The 8,039-nt window shown below is 43.4% G+C and overlaps 1 pseudogene across 1 annotated transcript; it reads right to left on the bottom strand.

Annotated features, from left to right (window-relative positions):
* Positions 1-1,391: 1,391 nt before the first annotated feature.
* Positions 1,392-4,377, bottom strand: LOC311029405 (kelch-like protein 10; annotated as a pseudogene). The gene is made up of 5 exons: positions 4,223-4,377; positions 2,946-3,424; positions 2,198-2,794; positions 1,905-2,054; positions 1,392-1,763 (listed from the first exon to the last, which is right to left on the bottom strand). The product of its transcript is annotated as a kelch-like protein 10 (transcript).
* Positions 4,378-8,039: the final 3,662 nt, after the last annotated feature.

Raw genomic sequence — 8,039 nt, 5'->3', positions numbered from 1 at the left:
CTTGAACATAAAATGAATGACAGTTTTTATACACAAAAGTGCCTTTTTCTTCATCAATAAATGAAATATACCACACCAGAATGGTGCTGTTACCATTTGCAGTGGCTAATAACACAAATAAACAGTTCGAATGGCATAAAAAATGATTAAACTGCATCTTCTCAATGTAAACCGCATGGAAAATTAGCCTTAGCTTATCGATTAGCATGGCGACTAGCATTACTAAGCATAAAACAAAGGACAAAATAGCATCCCAACCTAGCAGTTAGCATGTCGCGGTTGCTAGTAGCTTTAGCATTTCAAGCTAGCGATCTTTTTACAAACTATAAACTACGGTAGAAATTGCACAAAGGTAACAGAAAACATTGGAAGGCATCATATGGCATATTTTAAGGAACATAGACCATCATAACCCAAGTTAATAGCACAATAAATGTATTGTTTTCCATCTGAACGGCTACCGAACTAGAAGCTAACTGTGTGCTAACTCACCGGAGTCTCATGCATTTTACTTCACAAAGGGGGTTTTTCCTCGTCGGCTCACGGCTTATCGGGTCTGCCTGCGGACGTCTCTGCCGTTATCCGCAGCTTTCTGCTACTCTTTGCGTCGTGTTTTCTTTGTTTTAGCTACCGACTCCCTCGGTCTGGCTTATGCCTTGAGAGAAAATGGCGTCTGTTCTCAGGTGCAGACTTCACGCGATACCTGACCTAGGTTCACGCCGGATACAAACACTAGCAGGGGAATACTGCCATCTACTGGGGGTTTAGTAGAACTGTCTAAATGACAAATATAGGTTTAGTAACCTGATTTTTCATGCTGGTTACACATGTATTATATAATAGCCAAACCTGTTGTATATTAAGACTTACTCATTTGTATGCATTTTTATTTTGCTTTATGTACTTTCAGATGACGAAAATGAATGCGAGAAGTATGATTTTACTACAACTGCTGAATTGAGTGGCTCAGAAGAGGAGTTAAGGTACTGCCATGTTTATATTGACCTTTGAACTCATCACTCTATTGGTCTTTGAAAAAGCCAAAAATGTAAACCTTGGTGGCTTTTTAAATATCAAAATGCCAAATACCATAGAAGCATATCACACTCTTAGATATTACATTTACATTTAGGTCATTTAGCAGACGCTTTTGTCCAAAGCGACTTACAATAAGTAAGATAATAAGTAAGAATAAGATATGCTGGAATACACATTTAGCAGATAACAGCCAACAGTTCCATTTTTTAGTTTGACTACCTTATAAAATTCCCCTTCACATGGTATAAAACTAAAAGTTCAGACAATCTGTCAGTAGCAGTTTGATGCAGAAAGACGTTTATTATTTATTATTTACATTTTTAAAAACACGTTAATAAACAGGGTGGATGGTGTTAGGCAGAACGTCCTGCCTCCTCAGACTCCACAGGAACACTATCCAAATCTAAAAGAGGCAGAACATCACGTGGGACCAGATACTCGGCCATGTTGGGGAGTCCGGACACCACACAGCAGCTCAGAGCACTGCGGCCGATCCCCATGTCAGAGACCTCGGACCACTCACCAGTGGTCACGTTGTAGCACTCCACGTTGGTGGAGGTGGTGATGCCGTTGAAGCCCCCGGCAACGAAGATCCGGTCATCGATGACTTCGATGCCGAAGTTGCTGCGAGGGGTCAACATGTGGGACACTTGGTTCCAGGTGTTGCTCCGAGGGTCGTAGACCTCAGCGCTGCGGAGACGGCTGGCGCCATCAAAGCCGCCGACCTTTGGGAGGAAGAGGAAATGAAAAGGTCAAACGGAGATTGAACCAGTTTCTCTGAATCTACAAAAAACAACTGCTGATCAAATCTCTTCACCCTTCAGGTTATGTATTATGTGAGGGTCAGCAGTGTTTCCTGGACTTACAGCATAGAGGCGGTCTGCATAAGTAATGACGCCGAGCCCACTGCGGGCGCAGGTCATGAGGCCGATGGTCGTCCACTGGTCGGTCTCTGGGTTGTAACACTCAGCCGTCTGCAGGAACTCGTTCCCATTGAAACCACCGCAAACGTAAACCTGGGAACAACAGGAAAGGACTTTAATAGGATTTAACAATTAAATGGTTTAAGAATTAACACTTTTCTTGGCTTCTACTGGTAATAAATCATCTGAAATATCGCTACACAACTGTGAGATAATGTGAGAATTATGAGACCCACCTTGTTGTGGAGCGTCGTGGAGCTGGCGTCACTTCTAACCTCCTGCATGGATGAAATGAGACTCCACTGGTTTGTCTCGGGGTTATAGCGCTCTGCAGTGGAGAGTCGTCGATGCCCGTCGTACCCTCCCATGGCATAGATGCACCCGTTGAGTGTAGTGACGCTCACATAGCAGCGGCGGAAAAACATGGGCGACACCTCATGCCAGGTTTTTGAGCTGAGGTCGAACCTGCACACGCTGTTGAAACACTCCAACCTGTCGAAGCCCCCAACGCAGTAGACGCTCCCGTTGAGGAAGGCGGTGCCATGGTAGGCACGAGGACGCTCCAGATGCTGGGTCAAGCTGATCCAGTCGTTGGTGTGGACGTTGTAGGCCTCGATGCCGTCAGTCGGATCGCCGCCACTCCAGCCTCCGATGGCCAGCAGGACAGCGTTTGGAAGGCGAGGACGAGCGAGATGGTGGTAGACATCAGACTGGTTTTGCATGACTTCTATGGCTTCCCTGACCATGCGCTGGCAGTCTGCGTTGTTATTCACCAGCTTATTAGACATCACACTGATCCTCATGTACTCTGTACCCATGGAGGCCAGCCGCACCTACAGAGAAAACAGGACAGAATGTTTGGATAGAAGTTCATGGACGGCAGTACTTTAGGCTGGTCCTTGACTCTAGAGGTGTCCCTACAGACTACTGTTCAGTCAGGATGAAACCACGGAGAAGAAATCATGTGACAGGAAGTCATCCTACCTTAGATAAGAGCACAGCGATGTGGTCTCTCCTTTCCTGCAGTGAGCTGGCGATCCAGCGGAGGACGGCCTCATACACAGTCCTCTCGTCTCTCACTCTGAGGTCGTCTCTGTTCAGGATGGCGCTGAGTTGCTGCACAGAGAGCTGCGGGAACTCTTCAGAGGAAACGAGCTCCTCAAAGTGGTCGACGATGAAGCTGTAGGCCTGGCGGTGCAGTTCGGGGCAGAAGCAGACGGCGGTGAACTGGAAGATGCCGATGCAGTTCTCTGGGCAGAGCTGGCTCTCAGTCGCAGCACTTTTTCACAACTCCCATCACATTAAACTGATCGGCTGCTAGAAGCAGCTCCTGAACGTTGTCCTCCGTCACTGAAACGGAGCCGGTGTATGCAAAGTCGATGAGGAGCTGCATCATGTCAGGAGTCAGGCCGGGGATGTTGAAGACCTTCTTGTCTGAAGAAGACCAGCGTTGGAAGAGAGCTCTGTGGGTCAGGATGAAAACACAAAGAAGAGGATGAGAAACTGACGTCAGCTGTTCCTTCTTTGCTTCACACTAATAACTATGATAAAAATATAGTGGGGCGCTTTTCAAAACAGCAGCAGAGTGTAATATGACTGATATCAAGGCTCCTCCCAGTTTACTTTAAACCACATCACTGACAAACCCAACACTCTGAATGACACACATGAAACCTGTTGAATAAATGACATCTGGAATGGAAATAGTGAATTATATGCATTTTGTAACAGATGTGTAACTTTTCTGAATGAACTCCATTCTAAAATCTGCTTTAAAGTACAGTAGTATGGAACTGAGAGACCAGCAGCTCAAATTCTACTTCACATTTTTAAAAAACAACAAAACAATAACACGTTTGGCAAAGATCATAAATCCAACTTGAGCTGAGTCTACAATCGATGTACAAACTTCACATGTTGGAAGTTGATATGAGATGAATGGAAACAAGAAACCTCATTTGAGATGATATCCAGTCAAGTCATTATATTTATAAAAACTACAGACAGACAGGGAAACTACACCACTGGTTGAATTCTGAATGATCCTTTCAAATATGTTACAAATATTCTCGTGGCCGTCTATCAGGTGTTTAATGTCCTCTTGTTTTTGTTTAAATCACAAATGCTCTATGAGCTTGTTACGTGTTGTGGCTGTTCTCTCAGACTTCACATCGCTAATCAATCAATTTGCTGATACTTTCTGCTCATTTGAAGGATATAAATTCACAAGTTTCCCCCCTAATATCAGATAATGTACTCACTGGAAGTAGAGGCTGCATCGACAGAGGAAGATCTTGTGGATTTTAAATTCCACGTCTTCAACAGTGATGACTGCGTCGCAAAACGTTCCCTCCAGACGTAAATCATTGAACCCTGAGGCAGGAAACAGGAAAGAAGAGTGGCGTTGATTGGCCATCTTGATTTGCTGATGATAGACTTGTTGTCTCTGGTTGTTGGTTTATGTGGAGATCAAGAGAGAGACTGGACACCTTCACAGATTACACTTCTAGAATAGATGCTCATCACATCACTGTGTTTTGTGATTGATGCAGAATGTTATTGTTAAAATGTAGTTTGTATGTGTTTAACTGCAGCTTCCATCAGTCAGACAGGAGGTGAAGGTTCACTAAAGTGGCAGCAAAATCAAGATGGCCGATGACCCCATCTCCATCCCTCTTTGACGGAACTTAAAATACATGTGCGTGTTCAATTATTTATGATAAATCTGAGTATTATAATGAAATGGATCCTCAATACATTACAAACAGAAATCCACAGTGCACAAATCTAAACCATTTTAGTGGAGATCTTATAATTACTATGCGTATAGTAGATTGATAAAAATAACACAATATATCTTTTGGAAAAGCATGTAGCAAAACATTTTCACCCAATTCTAATCCAATAGTAATAATAACAACAATAATAATAATAATACATTTTATTGATCAGATTATTGAGAGCTTTTTAAATGATGAGGAGGATCTTGAAGTGGATATGCTGCTTTATTGGGAGCCAGTGAAGGTGTTGCAGGATGGGTGTAACGCATTTCTTTGAGTAACTTACACTTTGACTTCTAAAGAAGTCTCTTATGTCCACTTTTCTTTTTTTAGACATCCTGGCTGCATCTAATTACCAAACACAAATACGCACGCGCGCACATACGCACACGGACACCGATTCAAACGTAAATGTAAATGAAACCTCTGATATTAACATCCTTCTAGCTGACGTCAACCAGGCAGAACAAACTCCCAACTTCCAGTAGCGGACTCCTGTAGGACTCCTGACCGCAGACTAGCAGACCGGTGTGCAAGCAAGAAGGCGTGACGGCGGGGACGGCCAATCACACAGGCTTCAGCTTGAGCGGCCGTTTTCCGCCTGGTCCTAGTGCTTGACATGTCTCTGTGTACTATAGCTAACATTAGTTTTTTTCTGCCTTCAATGAAGTAACGCGACACATTATTTGGCAGTAACGATAACGGCGTTATAATAATGAGATGAGTTATCAATGAGATTACTCCATCCATCCATCCATTGTCTACCGCTTATCCTGTATTTAGGGTCACGGGGGGGGGGGCTGGAGCCGATCCCAGCTGCAATGAGATTACTCGTTACTGAAAAAAGTAACGGCGTTACTAACGCCGCTACTTATAATGCCGTTATTCCCATCACTGTCTATATCTAGGTTTGTCTCTGGGAAACATGGGAGGAACTGTGCTGTGTGCCTGAAGAGGATGAGGATGGCAGGTTTTCTTCTCATTAACTAATGCATGTGTGGATTTACGTATATTATTTGACTAAAGATGTGTTTCTAAAACACTCCTCCTACAGTTGATGCTGATCAGAGTCAGTCCAACTACTTTAAAACATGCCTGGATAAAAGTGATACGTTTACATTCCAGTGTGTTCATTTCCAGGGAGTGGAGTGTGTTCATGCATGTTAGCATGTCTGGCTGCAGGCTGACAGCTTACTGATGACTGGGTTTTGTTGTTTTGGTTTCCTGTTTTATTTTGTAGTCCTTCTGTCTTGTGTTGTCATGTGCTTTGCTTCCTGTCTTGGTTTCCCTCCTTTTCTGTCTCCCAGCTGTGTCTCATTGTCTCGTCAGCCTTGCCTCTCGTTCTCCCCAATCACCATAGCCTGCCCTTGTGTTTCCACACCTGTCTGTCGTTGAACCTAATCCACCCTTATGTATTTAGTCTGTGTTTCCTTTCAATCTTGGCTTGGTCGTCTGTTTTATCCCGGATGTGTGTCCACCACCTGAACTGTCCTGCCTGTGTCCTGGTCTTTGTCTGGATTATTGTTTGAGTTTTGTCTGCTTTGGATTGGATCTTTGTTTTTTTGATAGTGTTTTTGCCCCTGTGGCCTCCCTGAGTTTTTGGACTTATCATTTAAATAAACATTTTAACTGCATTTGGGTCCATACCTCCTTCAATCATAGTACATCCGTGACAAAAACACAACCACATTAACAAAAACACAACCACGTTAACACATTGTGGGAGTCTTTGGCCAAATCCCAATGTCCCCCTAAGGTCTAAGTCCTGAACCCTCAGGGACTTACCTGACGTCACCTGGTAAACAGTTGAGTGTGAGAGGCTGTGAGGACTTGAAATGGTAGAAATACAAATGGGACAGCACTCGGATTGTCACTTTACTTTGATGACACAAAATATATTATCTAAAAGTGTTGGGTTTTATTTCACGTTTTACAGCCTGATCTGAACGTCTTCCAGACTCTTATCATCCCAGACCAGTCGTAACTCAAATAATGTGTTTACTTCAATAAGCTAAATTAAAATAACTGGTTGATGATTAAACCAGGTGTGTAGGCTATGATGACATGCCTATGATTTCAAGTGTTTTATGTTCCATTTTAAATCTTTAATGTTAAAGTTTCTGCTTAAATGTAATATTCCACACATGTGGCGTCCTCTTTGTTTACCTTTTTTTTTTTAAGTCCTCCGGGCTTTCCCTGGTAACCCCGTGTTTCACGTTGCAACGCTATGAACTGTGGGTAATTCCCTCAGGCAAAGTCAGCATCTATGCTGATTTACGTAAGTGGGCATAAAGGGCTCAAAATGTCCACGAGCGAGTCCTCGTGCACTTCACGATGTGGCCGTCAGGGACTCAATGGGAACGCACATCAAAGTCCGTGAGTCTGTGAGGGGCGACGTTGGGATTTGGCCTTTTTCTCTGAGGAAGGTTCCTAACTGAAGACGTGACCCGGAAGTAAACAAGTGGCCGCCATGATAAGAGCCGTTCAGATTCTCTAAATGCAAAGGAAAGGAGCTCCAATGATCCTTTCAGAGCTCCTTTAGGATACAACGGACCTTCCTTTACCAAAGGAAAGGAGCTCCAATGATCCTTTCAGAGCTCCTTTAGGATACAACGGACCTTCCTTTACCAAAGGAAAGGAGCTCCAATGATCCTTTCAGATCTCCTTTAGGATACAACGGACCGTCCTTTACCAAAGGAAAGGAGCTCCAATGATCCTTTCAGATCTCCTGTAGGATACAACAGACCTTCCTATACAAAAGGAGTTAAAGTGCCACACACCTCGGCCGTTCATGAAAACAAACCATTTGTATATTTAACAATCACTTTCATGCAGACAAATAGTAATTGGAATTGTGTTGATAAATGTGTCTATTATAAGTGAAGGAGTTGCATTCATGAAGGACCACAAGTTGCATTTATGGACAGTTTGCAGTCTTGGTTTTGGGACACTCTGGTCTGAGTCTCATCAACGGCCCTAACTTTACCCTCAGGATCTACTTTTAACTCACATTCTTTGTATTATTATTTTATTTGAACATGTTCTCATGTAACTTCCTTATTACACAGAGCTTTTGTCTTTTTCTTATTTCAGTCGTTTGATTTGAATCCACACATTCTCTCATCTTGATCTTAATCAATTTCATTTTGGAGAATATTATGCGTTACTCACTGCGTCTAGGCCGAGGTGAAGCTGATGATAAAATAGTGGCAAAAAGCCTCCGACCTTTATTTGGGTCTGCAGTGTCGGAGTTGCCCAGAGCCGAGATGCAGCCAGCGGACGCTTCTCTTCTTCCAAG

Source organism: Eutrigla gurnardus (genome assembly GCF_963514095.1).
Source record: "Eutrigla gurnardus genome assembly, chromosome: 19".
In the NCBI taxonomy this organism is placed as follows: Eukaryota; Metazoa; Chordata; class Actinopteri; order Perciformes; family Triglidae; genus Eutrigla; species Eutrigla gurnardus.
Note: the sequence above shows the minus strand (reverse complement) of the source record. Positions and strands in the feature narration are given on the sequence as shown.